The sequence below is a fragment of the Mytilus trossulus genome, chromosome 7 (assembly GCF_036588685.1).
Source record: "Mytilus trossulus isolate FHL-02 chromosome 7, PNRI_Mtr1.1.1.hap1, whole genome shotgun sequence".
Classification (NCBI taxonomy): Eukaryota; Metazoa; Mollusca; class Bivalvia; order Mytilida; family Mytilidae; genus Mytilus; species Mytilus trossulus.
The window spans coordinates 42,080,903-42,104,186 of NC_086379.1; the positions used below are offsets into that span (position 1 = coordinate 42,080,903).

General features: G+C 32.3%; 1 long non-coding RNA gene across 1 annotated transcript; it reads right to left on the bottom strand.

The window, feature by feature from the left end:
- Positions 1–5,088: 5,088 nt before the first annotated feature.
- On the bottom strand, positions 5,089–22,893 carry LOC134727050 (uncharacterized). Its single transcript, XR_010108706.1, has 3 exons — positions 22,743–22,893; positions 11,365–11,483; positions 5,089–5,633 (listed from the first exon to the last, which is right to left on the bottom strand). It is a non-coding gene; the product is annotated as an uncharacterized LOC134727050 (long non-coding RNA).
- Positions 22,894–23,284: the final 391 nt, after the last annotated feature.

Genomic DNA, 23,284 nt, shown 5'->3' on the forward strand with positions numbered 1-23,284 from the left:
ATTTTTATGATATTAAGTTTAAAAAAGAATAAAAAAATGTCACACTTATTTAAAGAAATAAACGAAATTTTTTTTTAATCGATGTCCCTGTTCATAATGCATGACTGTGATTTCGTAATGCACGGGTGTGGTTTCGTAATGCATGACTGAGATTTCGTAATGCATGACTGAGATCTCGTAATGACTGGCTGTAGCAATTTCTCCGTTCATAATGACCAGATGTCGAAATTTTCCTTTTATAAAGCATGGGCATTTCTATACATATTGTAGTAAGTTGGTTAATAAATGTAAGTTAATCATTGTTTTCTCTCATTGATTATGAACAATCCAAAAGTGTTACAGAAATGACATTATGAATACATAATGCCCATTTCCGTGAAAACGAGTTCGGATCATATAATAATTTTATAAGCTCATTATAATGCAATTAGTTAAATCATAAAGTTCACAATTTTTTTACAAAAACGGGATCCGGAAAAGGGATATTTTTCTGGCCATGGCAACGATTTTTTTAAACACAAAAGTTGTTTTGAGGATTTTTTTAAGGAACTTCGGAATAAAAAATTATTATTAATGAATTGACCAACATTTTTATACATGTTTTATTCAGTGTTATCTATTAATAGTCACTTGCATACATATTATTATATGATATATATATATTATTTCAGAAGAAATCAAATACAATTTTCCCTTAAAAAAAACTTCAAAAAACAATTTTGAGCTTTTCACCTTAAAAACTGATGTTCGATACTTTTTATTGAATGATTGATTACTTATCCTTGAACAAAATGATGTATCATATTGATATAATATCACGAAGAAGAAAAATCCAGGTATCATGCAAACCTTACCTTAAATGTTGATAAAATATTATATAAATGACGTGAAAAGCAACAATTGTTATATTAACATGATTTATAATTATATGATTTTTCTGTCTATTTTTGTTCCATTATTATAGAGTGATAAGAAAGATACGATCGTGAAATATATCTAATGCCTTTTTGTTGCTGTGTTTGTTTTGGTTCCCATAGATTATCAGAGTACTCAAGTTTAATTTGAATAATTGATCACAATTCTTTTGGATTAATCTCCAATCGAAATGAGTTAATACAATAATTTCATTAAAAAAAAACATAACTATGTTTTATACGTATTTATCCAAGAAAGATCAGGTAGGTACATTGTTCTCTTTTATTTCATGCTTTTTCTTCATTTTTTTTCTTTTGTATTCTAGATTTTCCTTTTCCGTTTGTTTTACGTATTTTAACCATCGATGAGCTACTGTTAGTCTTACACTACCAACAATTTGACTAGCGTTTACATGTACATTAAATGCCGCTATAAAAACAGTACTTTCAGGAAACATTACTAATCAGTACATTAAATGCCGCTATATAAACAGTACTTTTAGGAAACATTACTAAACAGTACATTAAATGCCGCTATATAAACAGTACTTTTAGGAAACATCACTATTCAGTACATTAACTTTTATATCATTTTCAGTAATGTTGGGAAAAAGTTGATTACAGTACTGAAAATTACAGTCATTTTTCAGTACTGAAAATTTCAGCCATTTTTCAGTACTGAAAATTTCAGTCATTTTTCAGTACTGAAAATATCAGTCATTTTTCAGTACTGAAAATTTCAGTCATTTTTCAGTACTGAAAATTTCAGTCATTTTTCAGTACTGAAAATTTCAGTCATTTTTCAGTACTTAAAATTTCAGTCATTTTCAGTACTTAAAATTTCAGTCATTTTTCAGTACTGAAAATTTCAGTCATTTTTCAGTACTTAAAATTTAATTATTTTACAGTACTGAAAATTCATCATTTTTAAGTACAGAAAGTTGTAGTCAAATTCAAGACCTAATAAAAAAAACTCGGTTATGCTATCACAAGGGGCCCTATCACAAATATCATAAGCCCCAAGGGTGAGTTGGGAATAGAAATATGCTCACTTGGTCCTGTTCCGATCGGCAGTAAAAAGCTTGTTAAAGTGGGGCGTCCGTCTGACTGTGAAAGATGTATCAAGTTTGTAGCTACGTCCTGTCAGAATGCATATATCGAGGTTTAATCCAATGCCTCGAGTAAAGAGAGTGACAAGATCTCTGCACGTTAAGAACCCTTGCAACAACCCTTCTTGTTGCATGGCAAAATTTTTGTCCCTTACTTATATACCTTTATTTTCCAGTGGAAGTCGAAATTCCCCCTGATCATCATCGGGATGGACCTCTATTATTAAAAGACCTACTAGTACCTGTTTTATTTATTGTTAACTTGTTCTCGTCCAGAACCATCGTGAAATATTTGCCACTGGACATAAAGCAATCAACAATCAATAAAAATTAATCATCAACAAATATCATAAGTTGGTTTGGGATAAAACAAGAATTTTATTTTAAAACTCCATGGCTATATTTATTCTTTCATTTCAACACATTTATACATTAAAGAGGATTCTTTTGATGAACTTTATGACCACATTCTTTATGTGCCTGTTTCAAGTCACGACTTCTCATTTTTGATTGTTGTTATTTGTTGTTTGTCATAACTGGTGTTATTCAATGTTTTTGGCGTAAACCAGTGCGGGTTTTTTTTCCTTACGATTAGTTTCGCTAGTTATCAAGATGACTTTTACAGCTTTCCATGCGCAATGATGTTTACATTGATGATTTATGTGAAAGGCGGAAAAGGAGCTGTCATAAAAACAGTCAAATTCAATCACATTAGCAACAAATACAAAACTATCAGACAGGGGTCACCAATACAGTTTTTCAATATTAAGCAATCAGCACCATACAAGAAGTTCTGAATAGGTCCGAGAGAAAAAAAATAGATGTCATCTAGATGTAAAGCACAATGTCAGAATATCGTTCATCAAACTAAATGTATAACTACACAAAGACATATCTATAACATGACTTTGTCCGACTTGGGACAGAGGTGCATATCAATATGGCGGGTTAAACCGATTTTGTCGACGTCTGACGTTGAACATTATGGTTATTTATATAGTATCCTTGTTCTGTTGTTGTTAGTTGGGAGGCATACCACATCTCCTTGTTTTATTAATAGAACTAAATATGTAGATTATATATATGCAGTCGTCTATATTAAAACTGTTGCTCTTTCATACTTTCTTGTAGCACTTGCAATGCAATGACGTCTTTAATATAGTTCACGTTTCTCTTATAGATAGAAAAGATTCTTTTGATACCATGACAGTTTGTTATCAGTAATACTTTAAAAGTAATTTAAAAGAATAAGCACACGTTTCAAGATATTTTTATACCATTAACCTTGCATCAAGTCAGGAACCTGTAGTCTAGTGGTTGTGGTTGGTTCATTTCGGTAATATTTGTTGTTTGTAAATTGTTTTGTTATACATGCACATTAGGCAGTTTATATTCTGATATGAATTGTTTCATATTCATATTTCACATGTTTAAACCTTTTATAGCGACTTTTACTCACTCTATGAAGGTCGTACAGTCGACTACAATTGCGTATATCTACCTAAAACTTTGGTGAATTATTACAGTTGTATCATTGAAAATTATAACAACATTCCTTATTTTTACTGATATTTTCTATTCAACGGCAAGAAAATAGAACTTTGCTTCGTATTGTTCTTTGTGTGGTTTTAATATAGCATAAGAATTTTGACAGCAGTAGATTTTGAATGAAAAGCTGGACTAATTTTTAGGGTAGTAAGGCAGAATCCAATTAAAATACATAATTCTAAATATGAAAAGAAATGTTAGTTAAATCTCCACAAAACAGTAACATTTCTACAAAAGATATTTCAGTCTATTACTAATTGGAGTCTTATTCGGTTTTCTTCATCTTTTACGTTACAATTAAAAGAGTGTTCAATTGCAAAAAAATAATTTTTTGTCCTTGACCTTAAGCACTTTCAAAATCACGTTTAGTGTAAAAGATCGAAACTACGGACAAATTTTCTTTCTTGTTGTTCAAATTTCTTGGTCCTCTTGAGTCCTGTAAGCTCTAACCAATAATGTCTCAGACAAATACAACTTATAAGATGCAACGAGAATGCTCAAGCTGAAACGTTTCGCCTGCTTTTATATTCACGAATTATTTTATTCTGATAGACCAAGGTTAGAGTTTTAGTACAGGTGTCACATACATTACACATTGTCAAAGATCCATGAAAATGAAGTCAATGTGAGATAAACCAATTTAAGTCAGAAAGACATGTATAGCTGACAATCATTATACACGCGTAATATAGTTTTTATATTGCTTATCTCATACAAGAAACAGCCAAAACAATGAAAATTACATATTGACCAATGACCCATGAAAAAATAAAGTCAAGGTGACTCGTCAGATGACCCCTTCTAGACAAGACATTTAAATCATAAAATCATTTCATACACTATATCTAGTTTTATATACTAGTATTGCTAAAAGAAATAGACAAAAAAACTAAATTTAACATTGACTAATGACCTGTGCAAATTAGACAAATAATAGTTCACAAGACACATAGAAAACTAATGACTAAGCAACACGAATCCCACCATGGGTTTGATCTCGGGTGCTCCTGAAGGGTATGCTGATCCTGTTTCACATATAAATGTAGCACCCATCCTGTTGCTCATGTTATTAAAAACCCATTAAATAGTCCAATTCGGTAGTTCATTAATAGGTAAGTGAGAAAATAACATAATAAAAATAGAAATTTGTTTTCAAGCAGTTGCTTGACAATAAAAATGAGGTCAAGGCCAACAGACATAATACAGACTTTCGTTATACATGTATAAGCCACAAGGTATGAAGCCTCCAGTTAAAGTCAATTACCATATAAAATATTAAGCTCAATACAAATAGCTAACGCGATAGGATTGTTATCTGTATCTTTCGCATGTCACAGGCACGACAATAAAGCAAGAAGACAAGCAAAGTCATGTACATCGATGACTCGCATCCTGGATTTTAGTTGTATTTGTTGATCAACTATGAAACAAATTACTCAGGGAAAAGGATCTCACTTGCAAAAGACAGAACGAAAGATTTTTTTCTAATCCATTTATCAACTTAATATTCTAAAAATAATTTATTCAAACGCCTGTACCAAGGTAGGAACCTTCTCATTGCTTGTCTCATGTCAAAAAAACATAAAAAAAATCTTTGTTGATTTAGTTTTCATTCACAATGCAGAGCATGCTACATGTATCAAGTGTCGATGGTATGTTTCCCTTTTGATTTTTGTTTGGTGTTTTTTATCGATTGATTGCTGTCGGATACGAATGCGTTTTTTTTTGGGGGAGGGGGACAGGGATCCATTCCTCTATACGGAGCTACATGAATGGTGAAAGCATAAAATTTCTACATGTCACACAACATGGAAAGGACTATTTCAATGTTTTGTACTTAAATGTTTCATTTAAAACTAAATTTTCAAGTTATTATAGGTTCTTTCGGTCTCTTTAAAAATACACCACCACTGTATGTCTCTTACAGCTTTGTTTAAATGTTCTTCCCTGCACATAATTACTTATTTGTATGTTATATTCTTGTAGGATGTTGATTCAATGATAAAATCCTGTTTAATAAACCGTATTAGACTCTTGGAATTCTTCATTCTGTTGCTGAAATCTAAAAATAAAATTCAGGGTACAATTTTCTTAAATAATCATCAAATACTACGATAACCTTACCAATCAGGGTTATTATTAAGGAATTTTAAGATGAGTCCATATATTTAGCATTTCTGACACGTGCAATGGATTTTTTGTGATTTATAATTTATCATTGCAGTGTCCATGATAAATTAGAACAAGATAAACAAGAGTGCACACGCTGAAATGTCTCGCCTTCTTCACTTATCATTGATATTATGTTGATAGTCCTAAGTATAAAGCTTTATTAAAGACTGTCACATAAACTTAACATTAACCAAGATAACTAAAAAAGACCAATGAACCATGAAAATGAGGTCAAGTTCAGATAAACCATGCCAGGCAGACATGTACAGCTATGCTTCCATACAACAAATATAGTTGACCTATTACTTATAGTTTAAGAAAAACAGAAAAACTTAACACTGAGCAATGAACCATGAAAATGAGGTCAAGGTCAAATTAAACCTGCACGACTGACATATAGATCATAAAATATTTCCATACACTAAATAAAGTTGACTTATGGCATATAGTATTAGATAAAAAGACCAAAACTCAAAAACTTATCTTTGACCACTGAACCATGACAATGAGGTCAAGGTCAGATGACATCTGCTCGCTAGACATGTACACCTTACAATCATTCCATACAACAAATATTGAAGATCTATTGCATAAATTATGAGAAAAACAGACCAAAACACAAAAATCTAACTATAACCACTGAACCATGAAAATGAGGTCAAGGTCAGATGACATCGGCCAGTTGGACATGAACACCTTACAGTCCTTCCATACACCGAATATACTAGCCCTATTGATTATAGTATCTGAGATATGGACTTGACCACCAAAACTTAACCTTGTTCACTGATCCATGAAATGAGGTCGAGGTCAAGTGAACTGTCTGACGGGCATGAAGACCTTGCAAGGTATGCACATACCAAATATAGTTATCCAATTAGTTATAATAAGAGAGAATTTAACATTACAACAAATATTAACTTTTTTTTCAAGTGGTCACTGAACCATGAAAATGAGGTCAAGGATATTGGACATGTTACTGACCGAAAGTTCGTAACATGAGGCATCTATATACAAAGTGTGAAGCATCCAGGTCTTCTAACTTCTAAAATATAAAGCTTTTAAGAAGTTAGCTAACGCCGCCGCCGTAGCCGCCGCCGCCGGATCACTATCCCTATGTCGAGCTTTCTGCAACAAAAGTTGCAGGCTCGACAAAAATTTAATAATAACATTAACCACTGTGTATCATCGCCACCGGAAATTGGGTACTAACGAAGCGGAGAGAAATAGAAAAAAAAGTAAACAAGTTAAGAATTCATTCAATTTAAAGCATTTCCACTATTTTGATGAGGGTGCCGCTTAAGAAATGATTTTCTCATATATAATTCTTTAAATTATTAGTCCGATAAGTACAAAATTAATACAAGATATTGTGTAATACTCCAAAACTTGTCACTTAGTACCGGAAAATTTCGAGGTCGATCGTCCTCTGTCGCCCCATTCTCAAGATATTGAACTGTTTTTCATTATTTTTTCTGACACGTTTTTAGATTATTATAGTGTGACATCATATTAACCGAAATTTGTTGCCAAAAATATGTTTTTTAAAGAATATGGACAAAAGCATTGTTTGTTTATTGTACGGCGAATTGCAGGACGTTGTACGGCGAATTGCAAAATAACAACTTTTGTCTGTATGGCGTCTTGCAATATATTATGATTTCAAGAGGAAATTAATCACTGTTTCGATAATATCAAGTGACGATATTTTGTTGATATCAAAGCTTTACAGGCTTACAAATATACAAAATGACTTACTTATCAAATATTATTAAATATATGTCGTTTATTCCGTCCAGAAATCGTCGTTGCGTACCGCTATTCGACCTTGTACAAAAAGGTCTTTTTCAACCATATTATCCTAAATACATTCATGTATCGTTATACTACTAACGACTGTTGTCTTATTTGTTGTTCGGTGAAATTTTGTAAGTTCAATAAAATAAACCGCACATTTATATTTTGTTGGTGCTAGGTTTTGTTCAGATACAAACAGTGGAGATATGATAGCAAATACGATAACTATCCACCAGGAGCAAATAAAGTGTATGTAAGCAATTATATGCTATCGTACGGCCTTTAACAACGAAAACTCGTACCTTATAGTCGGCTATAAAAAGCACCGACCGAAAAATGTGGATGGATTCAACAAGACAACTAACGGCCTAACTCATAACAAAACAATTTATGAAAAACGACAAATAGGAAAGAGATGAACCAACGACAACCACCGAACCACAGGATCGAGAATTCGGACTGACACATAAAGTATGTGCTGGGTTAAATACATGAAATGATTCATTTGTAAAATGAAAAGTTAAGAAACTACTGTATTAAATTTTCATCGTTTAATTAAAGCGAATGGTATTTCTATCTAATGCATAATAAGATGGGGAAAAGGGAGGGGGGCAATAGTGTGTTCGTTAACATGTTAGATTTTGGTAAAATCAGTTAACAACAAATTTTAAATGATGATAACATTTAACAGCAACTTAAATTTACACTTTTCCAAACGAACCCAACAGCAATGAAAAGGGGAAGTACGTATCTTTAATGTATTTAAAAGTTTGAAAACCACTGTACAAAGTCGCAGAAATGCCGAGCTCTATAAGCAATCTTTTATAAAGCTGATTAATTTTCAGAATACACAAAGTACCATATTTTTTTATTGACACATGGACAGACAATTGAACGGATGGAAAAGCAGACGGAATGATTGACTCCAAGAAAAATGACTATTATGTTATGAAATTCGAAAATGCTTCAAACTACAAAAGGAAGGCTTCCTCTGGTTATGTGTATTGTGGAGTAAATGTTTTATTTCAATCAGTCGTAGCAAACTTGAGTTATCGTCATCGTCATGACGTAGGAAAGTGTAACAAACAAAAAGAATGAGTGAATACTATATGGCGCGAACATTATTTTAATGGCGGGGGCTCTCATAAGTTATGGCTACATCTCAGGGTATTCATACGACTCATTGCTTACATGATTTTATTAAAAGGAATAACGAAAATTTACTGATTTTTATTTAAAAAAATCAAAACCAGTGTCTAAATCAGAAAGTAACATGTAAGGTGTCACAAGTTGAAGCACTCATTCATCTCCAAGTCCCAATTAAGATCTCTGAGCTGATACAAAAAAAAAGCCTTGGTCCATCTTTACATTTCTGAAGTCTTAGACTGGCACATTTGGCATCAATTTGAGAACCAAGTCCTCATTTTTCGGCCTCTTCTACCAGTCCACACTGTTCAGTTATTTTACGAATTGCAAATTGAAAAGGTACTTTATTTTTCACAATTCCATTCAGGTATACTCCGGGTTAATGTAACTTATCAAACATTCCATATACATCTGAATTATTTTCATCATAGGACTAACCAAGGTTTTAGCTGGGTAAGAAGTAGCCCTTCCTTTTAAAGTTTTGGATACATTACAAATAGAGTCAAGAAATAATACATTGGTTAGACGTATAAAGGGGGGCTTGAGATATCCCTAAACATGTTTAACACTGCCGCATTTGTTGCACCTGAGCCAACTTGAGTCCATAACCCGGGCTATATAGTCTTGTATTTATTTTATTTTAGTTTTGTTTCATTTATATGTTTCAGGCACAGACACTTGTCTCATATAAAAATTTCCTATATACCTTATTAGTGTTATAATAAGGTATATAGGAAAAATAATTCTGAGACAAGTGCCTGTGGTTTCAGGAAACAAACATTGAACATCTACCCCCTTTTTGTAGTTAATGATTGCTCACTTAGGAGACAGCTTCCGGTATACCAATACACAGTCACAAGTTTAGTTTCGCATTATGGCCATGGTGAATTTTCCTAAATATAATTTTTTTTTAAGATAGTTTTTAGCATGTTTAATAAGCCATTTTTCAGTTTGACCGTCCATATATTTACGTATCTATATTGCAATAGATTTAGAAATTTTGTATTGTTTTTCAACAAAGATTTGACGCTCGATCTTTTCAATTCAATTTTATGGAAAAAACAGCAGAAATGCATACGTTTTATTACCTCTTGATAGATATATGTCTATGGTATCAGGAAAGGTATCACTCTAATTGATTGAAATTTTCCTTTGGTCCAAATTTTTTAGACCTTGTGACATGTTCAATCCCCTATTTAGCAATATTTGGTATCAAACAAATGCTGATTGCCATGGTTGCACAAACAAGAGAGATTATGTTTCACCATTATAACTATTGGAAATCAAATCTATGGACGATTCTCTTTCCATAAATATACATATGCATAACTCAAATATTAAGCCTTATTTGTTAGGAAGGAAGGAAAAGAGGGTATTTAAAAAATATGAGTGTCAATTTAAAGTTATTTCTATCTGTGTATTGCCACCCCCACCCTAGTGCACAATTTTCTCGCTGCGTTGGATTGTTTTCTGCTATTTGGTCGGGATTCTGTTTCTTTGACATTTTCCTCATTTCCATTCTCCATTTTATCAAGGAGTTACTATACTCAAAGATTTTTAAAGACAGTTACATACATGTATATGCTGTTTATGTCACTCCTTTGTGGAAGCAACGTAAAGAAAGAGATGGACAGCAAATTTTAATGTAATTCTTGTAAATAACAGTGAACATCATGATGTCAAACCAGTGTTAAAAGTAACAGATGAAATGAATCCCAATTTCAAATAAACAGTTAACAACATTGCAAATTTTAACAGAACAGATTACAGACAGTGTCTCGAAAACAGTTAACAGTTTAAATTTATCTCAAATAACAGTTTTAACAAAACCTTGAAAAGTACAAAAGCAGTGTAACATAAAAAGACACCCCCTCCCTTTAGATATTTAAACTTAATGCTTTATTTTCTTTGAAAGGACGGTAAATAAATATTCTAAAATTAGCAAGTTGCCATACAGTTGAAAACAAGTTGCCATACAGTAAATTTGTCAACACGAGCAAGTTGCCGTACCCTATACTTTATTTTTCATAGTCTATATTCTTTAAAATACATCTTTTTGGCAACAAATTTCAGTAAATATGATGCCACACTATAATATTCTAAAAACGTGTCTGGAAAAATAATGTAAAACAGTTCAATATCTTGAGAATGGGGCGACAGAGGGCGATCGATCTCGAAATTTTCCGGTACTAAGTGGCAAGTTTTGGAGTATTACATAATATCTTGTATTAATTTTGTACTTATCGGCCTAATAATTTAAAGAATTATATATGAGAAAATCATTTCTTAAGCGGCACCCTCATCAAAATAGTGGAAATGCTTTAAATTGAATGAATTCTTAACTTGTTTACTTTTTTTTCTATTTCTCTCCGCTTCGTTAGTACCCAATTTCCGGTGGCGATGATACACAGTGTTAACGGTACCAATTTTTCTGCACCAGATGCGCATTTCGACAACACTTGTCTCTTTAGTGATGCTCGTGGCCAAAATATTTAAAATCCAAAGCATATATAAAAGATGAAGAGCTATAATAAGTTAACCCTTAAAATTAGATCTATGAATATTTTTTAGTCATTGCTATTACATTTGTTTTTATTATCCATAGTTCATGGATAGAGTATGATGCATGCACCTATATTATTTTTTAAATTCTGTATTTTACTGATAAATATACTCACTTTTATAGTCAACATCACACTTTTACACTAACAGCATCAACTGCAGGTGAGACACAGAGTTCTGTGGATCCATTTAGAAAATGTTCAATCTATGTATCCCTATGAAGATTTCTTGTTCCCTAGTTTGGTAAAATAATTAAGCTCATTAGTATGCAGAGGAAACCAGTTTTTACAATTTTAGATAAGTTAACGGACAATGATAACGGATAAAAATTGATGAATATAGCAAAGTGGGCTAAAACAAATATGACAACCAATTCTTTTAAATGGATTTTTTAAAACTTTACTATAGGCTGATAAGACTGGAAAGAAATTAGTTTGCCCAACATGCCCAGAGCATGAGGAAAATTAACTCTCTGCAACTTAAAATGCAGGAACTAAATTGTGTACAAATCAAAATAAACAGCTGCGCCATGAGCGCATGATACGCCTGTCGTCTTATGTGAAAGTTTTAAGCAATAACCATATATTGTTTTTGAGATACAGAGGGACACATGAACCCAAAAAAACTAAATATCACTAAAATAAAATTTTGAATTTAAACCAAAAGTATACAGATCTTAAGATTAATGTTACAAAGAAGTATGTAAAGTTTTAAGCAATAATCATAAATTGATTTTGAGATACGGCGTGACATGCATGTAAAAATACCCTCCCCCTTTTTTACAAAATACTAAATAACTGAAAAATGAAATTTTAAATCATCACCAAAAAGTATACAGATCTTGAGATCAATATAACAAAGAAGTGTGTAAAGTTTAAAGCAACAATCATAAATTGATTTTGAGATACGGCGTGACATGTAAAAATACCCTCCTCCTTTTTACAAAATACTAAATAACTCAAAAACGAAATTTTAAATCATCACCAAAAAGTATACAGATCTTGAGATTAATATAACAAAAAAAGTGTGTAAAGTTTTAAGCAATAATCATAAATCGTTTTTGATATACGGCGCGACATGAAAAAATCCCCTCCCCTTTTTTACAAAATACTAAATAACTCAAAAATTAAATTTTGAATCATCTCCAAAAAGTTTACAGATCTTAAAATTAATATAACTAAGAAGTGTGTAAAGTTGTAAGCAATAATCAAAATTTTTTTGATATACAGTGCGACATGTGAAAAAAACACCCCCCTGTTTTAGTTACAAAGTGCCGTAACTCAAAAAGTTTTAATCTTATTTTGACCGAAAAGTATACAGATCATTTGACTATCATAAGAAACAACTACAATACGTTTCGTGAAATTTGGATAAGTCGTTCTCAAGTAACGGCGCGACATGTTTACGCCGGAAAGACGGACAGACGGACGGACACCGTACATTTGTATAACATAATACGTCCCGTCAAAATTTTGACGGGCGTATAAAAAAGTAAAAATGAAGCTTTGCTGTAGTAAAATATAAACTTGCGTAGCAACAGATCAAAATGATTAGATCTATTCGTCAACTCCCCCCCCCCCAAAAAAAAACCCCATCAAATTATTGTCCCCTTAAAACAAAACAACCCTTACCATGGCAACCATAAAAGAACCATTGTAGTAAAGTTACAGATTGCATAACAATATACCCGGAGACAAATTATTTTAAGTGACACAGTTTTGATGGCAACATACAGTGGCGGATCCAGTAATTTTCATAAGTGGGGGCCCGCTGACTGCCTAAGAGGGGCCTCGCTCCAGTAAAGTTTCGGCGATTCCCTTTATAAGCAAGCATGATTTTTTTTCCAAAAAGGGAGGCTGGACCCTCCTCCCCCCCCCCCCTTTAATCCGCCTCTGACATCATTTTGGCAATTCGCAAGAGATTCACTTTTTATCAAGTATCGAGTTGCGAGTTAAGAAAGTCGAGTTGCGAGTATTGAGTTGTGAGTAACGAAAGTCTAGTTTCAAGTTACAAAAGTCGAGTTGCGAGTTACAAAAGTCTTGTTGCGAGTTTTAAAAGTTGAGTTGCGAGTTATAATAATAATATGATAAAAACTCATTAGGATTAAACCAAATTTCAATAAGGCTCTCTACATACAATATCAACTACATAAATGAATAATTTACTAATATACAAATGTAAACAATAGATCTAAATAAACAAACTATAATTGCAACAACAACCAGGTGCTCCGCAGGGCACATCTTTATACGACCGCAGTGGTGCAACCCTGAACGGTTGGAGCAAATGTGGTCACAATATTGAAGCTTCATACTGTCTGAATTTGGATTGTGATCGAATTTTTTCCATAATTAAGGTTTTTGTAACAAAATAAATGTGGCCAGAGATCTAACAAATCTTCTATACAATACTGTGCAGTTGAAGGCTTCTTCTTGAAATTTTTCAAAATTCGAATTTCGAAAATTTAAAAAAAAAAGGAATCCCTTAAAAAATTTAACCCCCCCTAAACAAACCTTCTTGAAACCCTCTTTTTAAGCAATAACCCTTCAACTCAATCCCATCATTTCCCTTATAGTATGGAACCTTGTATTACGATTTCAGAGAAATTCATTCACCTAAACAATTTTTGTTTGAAACTAGAAACATGCTTCTTTTTTTGCCCTTTTTTGGCCCACTAATTCCTACATATTTTGGGCCATAACTTAATCCTAGCCTCCCCTTTGTTATGTGGAACATTGTGGTACAATTTTAGAGAAGTCAATACAATTACACACAATTTATTGTCTTGCAACTAGAAAAATGCTGGCTTTTGGTCCCTTTTTGGCCCTTTATTCCTAAACTTTTGACCCATAACCCCGTTAATGAATCCAAACCTTCTACTTGTGGTTTTAAACATTGTGGTACAATTTCAGACCAAATGAAATACTTATACACAAGTTATTATCCTTACTAGAAAAATCCTTGTGTTGGGCTTCTTATTCCAAAACGGTTGGACAACCATCCCCAAAATCGATCCCAACGTTCCTTTTGTTGTATTGACCCTTTAGAAAAAAAATCATTAAGAACTATTTTTTTAAACTAATGAAACTGTCTGGAAACCAATTGGGCTTCGGACGACGCAGACGACAACGACATCATACCATTATATGATCCAAAAAATTGTTTGAGGTCGTATAAAAAACACGTATAGTATAATTTTTTTATTTCACTGGATAATGAATTCCACGCTTTTGGGCCACTAAAAGAACCAGATGCTCCGCAGGGCGCAGCTTTATACGAAAACAAAAACTCCCAAAATCAATCCCAACCTTCCTTTTGTCGTCATAAACCCTGTGTGAAAATTTCATAGATTTCTATTTTCTTATACTAAAGATATTGTGCAAAAACTAAGAAAAATGCTTGTTTTGGACCGTTTTTTGCCCCTAATTCCTAAACTGTTGGGACCAAAACTCTCAAAATCAATCCCAACCTTCTTTTTGTGGTCATAAACCTTATGTTAAAAGACGTAGGTCCGGGTAAGGGCCGATTTTGGCCTCAATTTTCAACTTCATCTGACGAAATATTTTAGACACTTTTTAAACACTTAAGTGTCTATTCAAATTGATTAAATTAGTTTTTGTGAAAGATTTCAACTGATTAAGTCATTAAAAACGCTCTGATTCAAGCTTAAATATGAAAAATCTATCAAATTCGCCAAAAATCGTCACTTTTCAGATGGTTTTGGTCCAAAATGAAAGTGGCCGCATCCGTGTTCATCCTCAACCTTTATATATATTATGTATTATCATCAAATACAACTTACATTTCAATATTATGGATGAACACGGATGCGGTTGCAAAAGACGACTATGGTTAGCGCGATGTATAATTTAATAAGTTCAGCATGGAATACAATTGGACAGAGTTGGGACTGCTCAGTGTAATACTAAATCCAATTTGCCACATCAAAATAACAACATAGTTTATATAACAAACCAAAACTACTTGTACTTGACAAATATTTCTCTAAATGAGTGAGAAAATTCAAATAAGGGATAACAGAAAAATTAACACATACATGTAGATAATAATTAACAATTATAGAACATACAGACTTATTTATGGGATTAAAGCCTTGGCTTGTCAAATACGAATAATCTGAGACTACTATAACATGTGTTATAGTAGTCTCAGGAATAATAGATCATTTTGAAGTAAAATGTCGCCATTTAAAAAAAAAAATTAAAACATGAAATTATATTAGCTTAATCTTCTAAACTTGACTTAAATCTTGCACAATAAAAATATCAAAATCCCTAGTGAAATATTGCAAATATAACAAAATCACTGGTTTTACAAAATCTTTAACAAATGTCCAAAAAGTATCAAAATAAATTTTTGTCCATTTTTCCACTGTGACACAGCTATGGCGTTCCATATTCCTTGTCTGTCCTATTATATTCATATATGGTATATATTTTGAAATGAAAATAAGCACAAAACCAGTCATTTTAACAATTGAGATCCTATCAAGGAACCCTTTTACGGTGACTATATCAGAGACAAAAACAAAATGTATACAATAGATATAAAAAAAGAAGATGTGGTATGATTGCAAAATAGACAACTCTCCACAAGAGACCAAAATGACAGAAATTACCAACAATAGGTCATCGCACGGCCGTTAACAATGAGCAAAGTCCATACCGCATAGTCAGCTATAAAACTTTAAAGGCCCCGAAATAACAATGTAAAACGAGAAAACTAACGGCTAACTCACGTACAAAAAATGAACGAAAAACAAATTGAACACATAAACAAACAACCACTGAATAAGTATACGAGACAAAAAGAAAAGGACAGTACAAAATATGTTAAGAATCTAATCTAAAATAAAAATGAAAATAATCCTCGTACAAAATAAATATTTATATATAAAAAAGGTGACTAGATGCTCTGCAAGGGTAATTAGCATATTTCGAATTTTACTTAATATGTTTTTGACCAGCAATTTAAAAAAAATAATAAATACATATTTGAACAATAAAACAAAGATTTTTTCATCATAGGATCGGGATATTGTAACTTGATAAAGGAATTCGAATGTGAAATGGTGGTAGCTAACCACGGATCCAAGAAAAGACACGTATTATATGTCAATAAACACGATATTAAAATAAGAAGATGTGGTATAATTTCCAATGAGATTTCTGTTTACTACAAGCTATAACTACTGGAAGAAAAAGCTCAAGTAAAATTAAATGTTATCAAGGATTGGAGAGGCCTCGTTATCTGAAAGACAGAGAAAACAACATGATTTTTTTTATATCGGGAACTTTTCAATATTCCTAACTATAGAATCCGACAAATTAACGAAAATTTTTTTTTTTAGTGAGAACAACATTTTATCAAACCATAATTATTTATATCTTCAATATAAAAAGAAGGAGATGTGATAGGGTTTTCAAAGTTAAAAAAATAAATGGATTTAAGCAATTATAGTCGGCAATAACAGGTTCCGACATGAAAAATAAGAATTAATACACAAACTGACGGCCTAATTCATAATAAAACAATTTACGAAAAACATATATGACATACACGAAAAAACGACAAACACTGAACTACGGGCTTTTGACTTAAAACAGGTACAAACAGAATTCGGCTGGGTTAAAAATGTCTGTGTGCGCTCATTTCTAAAAAAAACCAAACTATCACAACACAAGACCAAACTATAAAAAAAAATCCGTTGAATGATCGGATCATCATTTAATACTATCAATGACGATATCAGATCAGTTGCGGGATCCAAACCACGGAACACCCTGAAATTCCACAAAATAAAAAAAAAAATCGAAAAACTTGAATGGGCTTTCAATCACCAACACTCCCTCTCCCCTCATGCCGGATCAGCTCAGTCAGACTCAACTTTTGAGTGTGTAATTTAGGTATAAAAAATTGATAACAATACAAAATAACTAACTGATATTAAATTGTAACAGAAAAAGGAGAGAAAAGCATTCCAGACAAGTGTTGCAGCATTGGTTTACAGTAGATTTAATAAATATTTATATGACAGAAGTATCATGGAAAACATAAACTAATCATGAATGTGGCAGAAGAGATAGTACACGGTTTATGTTCTTCTCATTGATATTGTTCAGGAAGGCTCAGAGTGATTGTACAGTAAACTTGCAAGCGATTGTACAGTCAATAAAAATATCCGACATGGAGAAAATTAATATATTTGGATTTCTACTGGAACAATGACTTCAAAACTTTCAGACAGGTACGACTATATATCAGAAAAGGTACATGTGGAAATTCAGGTAGCAACACATTTTCGATGTTTTTTAAGACATTTTTTGTCGTTTTTTTATACATTTTTTATCCCTGTTGGTTGGTAAATTTGATCGTTTCACACATCATGGAGCTCCATCATTCTAAGGAAAACGCTTGGATGCACATAGCTTTCTTATTATTTTATTGGTTCTTATGAGAATATTTAAGGTACCAAAACCTGAAGCTGAAACGTTACATAGCTATATATAGTAACATAAGAGTTCATCAAATTTTCTTCAAGCAACTTGTTATTTTGCAAATGTCGGGGCCCATTTTGACAGTCTCCCGAATGACCAAATTATTAGAAAACCGTACAGTTCCATTTCCACACTATGGTACTGGTCTCTCCGAATAGAATCACGCTTTCACTACGCTCTCGCTATAATGATACAGCGACCAAAGATGCGATCTTACCACGACCTTAGTGCGAACTCACTAATACCTGATTCCACCACGATTGCTTTGAACATGTTCAAAGTTGTATGACGTTACGCACGATACTGGTGTCAGCAAACGTAACGTCGAATTACGACGTTCTCTACATGGAAAACTGAAACGTTGAAAAACGACGGCATTGAAAGACTGATGGTTTTTTAATTCGATTGTATGTTTGGTTTTTTTATTTCCCTTTCAGATTACGTTAATTGTTTCTTTAGTTTGTCTTTTTTTAATGTTTGTTTGTTTACTTTTTAAGAAATATACAAAATATAAGAGCAATTCTAAGACAAAATAACTCGTTCAATTTTATTCCGAATATAGTCTGTTATAAACTGCTTTGCTCTGCCAGTCCAATTATTTCTTCGTGAATGGCCAAGGACAAATAAATCCCTAAACCTTCTGACATTATGCAAGTTTTTTAATCTCCTAGCTTCAGCTTTTTGCTTAAGTGAGTTGTGTTTTTCCCTTTTTCTTCTCTTTTTTACAACAGCTATGGAATTTTTGTATTCTTTTATTCTCTCATTTTGTTTCATTTCGTAGTATAATTTATTTCTCTCACTTTTTTGTTGTTTTTTCCTTTCTCTATACATTTTCATTTTGTCAATTTTACCTTTTGATTTCATGATGGAACCTAAAGTTGCAAAAATATCTTTAATTTAAAACACATCGCACATTAAATACGTCGAATTGACGCATAAGAAAGGTGACGTTAAAAAAAAGATAAATTTACGTTGAAATACGAAAAAAGACGTAGGGGACATTTTGTAAGTCTCAGAAAGTTAGAAATATTATTAATTAACTAAAAGGCTATACCAATACAATGGGTACCATTTTAAAGCTTAATCCTTGAGCAATCTGATAAGCATAAAGTACAAAGTGTGAAAGCTTCGCATTCTGAACTGAGATGACACAATCTAAGAAAATGTGTAAGGAAACGTTGAATGTAGAATAAGGGGACATTTTTTAAGACTGAGAAATATGGCTTGTTTGGTTTTCAAAACAAACACGACTTTGAGCAAACTTTTATACGTTGAATGATAGTTTATGAGCCGTCTTTCTATATTTTTAAATAGTGTTAGTCATTTAAAATATTGCAATTATTTAGAGAAGAAACTTTTATATGCAAATCTAGTGACGTTAAAATCAAATGATTACAATGCTTACCTTTATTGTTTTCCGCCACCATTTTGCCTATTGACATGACTTTTTCGACTTTTTTGGTTTTTGTTAGTTATGACGTTACTGGGTGAAATTTGGCGGAATTTATGCAATGTTTGCAATATTTTTAAGAGATTACTAGAGTGATTACGGTAAAATTTTGTTACATCTTACAAGTTATTTTCATAACAATTTTGGTTTAAACAGGCGGATTGACAAACATACATTTTATAAAACGACTATCTAATTTAATAATGATGAAATACAATTAAAACAGAATATTTTGGTATATAATGATACAGTTTTGTTTTACTAACTGAAGTACTTATTCGCCATCTAAATGTTAATACACGTCAAAGTAAGAAGTGTCACCAGTATCGTGCGTAACGTCTTTACGCTCATCACGAACTTGAAGACCTCACCACGATCGTGATACGACCTTACTGTGATCTTCAAGATCGCGCTACGATCGTCAACATTTGCATTTTGTCACAGATCGTAGTGCTATCGTTGCCTAGTGTGATCGCAGAATTAAACTTTATTAGTTGAATAGAGCCACATGAGCTTAACAAAAAAGTATTACTTCCCTTAGCCCCATATGTTTACCATTTCCTGGTAACAGGACTCAATTTGGCAAAAAAGAGGGAAAGTGCAGAGTTTATAAATTAGCCAAATTATGTTTAATAAAAAGAAATAATATAGATATTCAGACATTTAAAACTTTTTTCAGTTTAAAAAAACAAATAAAAATAGTGTTCAAAAGTAAACTTTCGTTAAACAAATATGGATTATTTGAAGAAAAAAAACAAGAAATTGCACACATTTAAAGAACATTTTATATATAAAACAGAATTTACAAATAATTTAACAGAAAACAGATAATGTTTATCTGTTTATCTTTTAATACAAAAAAGTTATGTATTCCTGTCGACAGGAAAAATATGTCCACACATCGGAATGTTGAGCGTCCGTCGTCGTTAACTTATAAACAAATTTTCTCCTCTGAAACTACTGGGCCAAATTTTACCAAACTTAGCCACAACCATCATTGGGGTAACTAGTTTAAAAATTGTGTCCGGTGACCCGCCAAACTAACCAAACTGACCAAGATGGCCTCCATGGCTAAAAATAGAGGGGTTAAATGTATATTTTGGCTTATCACTCTGAAACCAAAGCATTGAGCAAATCTGACAAGGGGTAAAATAGTTAACTAGGTCAAGATCTATCTGCCCTGAAATTTTCAGATGAATCGGACAATGGGTTGTTGGGTTACTGTCCCTGAATTGGTAATTTTAAGGAAATTTTGTCCGTTTTCTGTTATTATCTTGAAAATTATTATAGATAGAGATCAACTGTAAACAGCCATTATGTTCACCAAAGTAAGATCTACAAAAAAATCAACATGATTGAAATGGTAATTTGGTCCCTTACGGAGTTATTGCACTTAATAGTCATTTTTTTACCAATTTTTCGTAAATTTTTTACAAAAATCTTCTCCTCTGAAACTACTGGACCAAATTCAACCAAACTGAGCCAAAATCATTATTAAAGTATATTTTTATATATCTGCTCTAAAAAAAATCATATGAATTGTACAACTGGTTGGTTGGTTGCTGTCCCCCAATTGGTAATTTTTAAAGAAATTTAGCCGTTTTTGGTTATTTTCTGGAATGCTATCATATATAGAGATAAACTGCAGATAGCATTTAATGTTCAGCAAATTAAGATCTACATATAAGTCAACATGACCGAAATGGTCAATTGACCCTTTTAGGAGTTATTGCCCTTTATAGTCAATTTTTAACAATTTTCATTAATTTGGTAAATTTGGGTAAGTTTTTACAAAATGTGTTCCTCTGTAACTAAAGGGCCAAGTTCCTGACAGATAGAGAAAATTGTAAGTAGCAAGAATGATGAGTAAAGTATGATCTACGAACAGATCACAATCACCAAAAAACAATTTTGTCATGAATCCATCGTTTTCCTTTGTTTAATACACTCATAAACCAAGGTGCGCAACACAGGCTCTTAAGAGCCTCTAGTTATACTTCATTGAACTTTTGATGTCGTCCCTTAGGCCGTTAGTTTATTTCGTCTTAATTGTTTCACATTTTTTTTGTCGTGGCCTTTTATAACTGATATACAGTATGGGTATTTGTCATTTTTTGTCAAAGGCCGCACGGTTGGTTATAATTGATAATACTACTTCATTGATCTCCAGTTGATAGTTGCCAAATTGGCAGTCATACCACATCTCCTTACTTGTTATGATATTGTATACATTTTTCGTACATGACTTTAAATTTCGCGTCCTGTTTCAACTATATATGAAATATTAGTCGCTTGACATTAAAAGCAAACAACTAACAATCAATCAATTTAAACTCGTGTTTAATAAGTAAAAAAATCAATTAATTTTTGAGGTTAAAAGGGGGAGGTGGCAGGAGGTCTTGGATGTAAATATGGTGGCCTAGTAAGAGCTAGAATCATAAGGCATGCTTAGCGACAAGTTAAGACTTTAAAAAATAATTAAAAAAATCCGCAAAAAATCGTGCTGCCCCATTCCCATCCTTAGAATAACAAAAGGTACCCTTACTGTTATTGTCCGTGTGTTTTATTATTTATCAAGCTAGTTGTCCATATAGTGTCCTTCTAAGGAGGCAACTGTTTAATATTCGGGGGGGGGGGGGCTTGATAATCACAAAAACAAATGGTTTGTTCTGTGGTAGTTTCAAAATACATAACCTGACTTACAATGCATTGAAAATAAACTCTGCAGGTCTATTCGAAAGTATTAGATGGCAACAGATTCTTTATAAAATTCATTTTTTTCCCCAAAAAAGTCGTGAAACACTTCCGAAAAGTTCATATAATAAAATTATTAATATCATTTAAAATATACTTGAAATGTCTGAAAAAGGGTTTCATTTAACTTGAGCTATATTGTGTCAGATACACATACCTCACTTTTATTACAGGGCAGTAACTACATTGAGGCAAATTTTATGTTTACGTTATAATTTTATATATACTCAAATTGGAATAAAAAAGAAGTATCAATTTAGATATTTCTCATCAGACTCGTTATTTTTCCTTAAATCTTTTATTTATTTATTTATTTCAAAGTCTAATTTTCTGTCAACCAATGTATTCGCTGATACTGTTTTTCTCTTTAGCCATTTCTAGCCTATTTTGCTGCAATATACTTGATACATAATTTTCTAAAGTTATTATTTTACAATTTTTTATGCCTCAATTATGGGCATTATTTTTTCTGGTCTGTGCGTGCACTCCTCCATCTGTCTGTCCCACTTCAGGTAAACGTTTGTGGTCGAGGTAGTTTTTAATGAAGTTGAAGTCCAATCAACTTGAAACTTAGTAAACATGTTCCTTTTGTCTTTGTCTGAGTTGTCATTATAGATGGTCCTAGCTGTCTTTTTTAGACGGTCCGAGTTGTCCCAGGACGGACATGTTCTGCAACTAACTAAAATGCCCCAAGTTTGAACACGTTATTTGATTTCGTGATCACCATACTAACCAAATGAAATGTGAACTACATTGATATATTTCTGTTTACCTTAAACAATCCTGGTCCTATGTAGATTTGGAAGTTGTCGTCAGCAAAAGATTAAAACACCGTTCATTGCGGGCTTCCGTTGTCGTTGATTTCTATATATTTTATGCAATGTCAATTTCATCATGCAATACTTTCTCCGCAATCAGGGGTTCATTAAGGGATACACACAGTTTGATATTCATGCTAATAATATATAACAGTTACGATTTAAAAATCAATTTTAAATTAGGTTGCAGTAATAAAAAAACAATATTAGGTCAATGTCATAAAGATATAAACTTTTTAGTATTCTGAATAAAATTGGGGAAAGGAAGGGCGCACTTAAATCTTGCCCTATCCCAGTTTCGCAGTCTCATACATATTTTTTGTATGAGGCTAAGAAACTGGGGAAGGACGAGGTTTTACCGAGCCCTTCCCCAGTTTTGCGCCAAGCACAAAAAAGTTTATAATTTTTCTGACATTGACCTAATATTGCTTTTATACTGCAACATAAATTAATAAATTGATAGCTATTCAAATCGTTACACAAACGAAAGACTTAT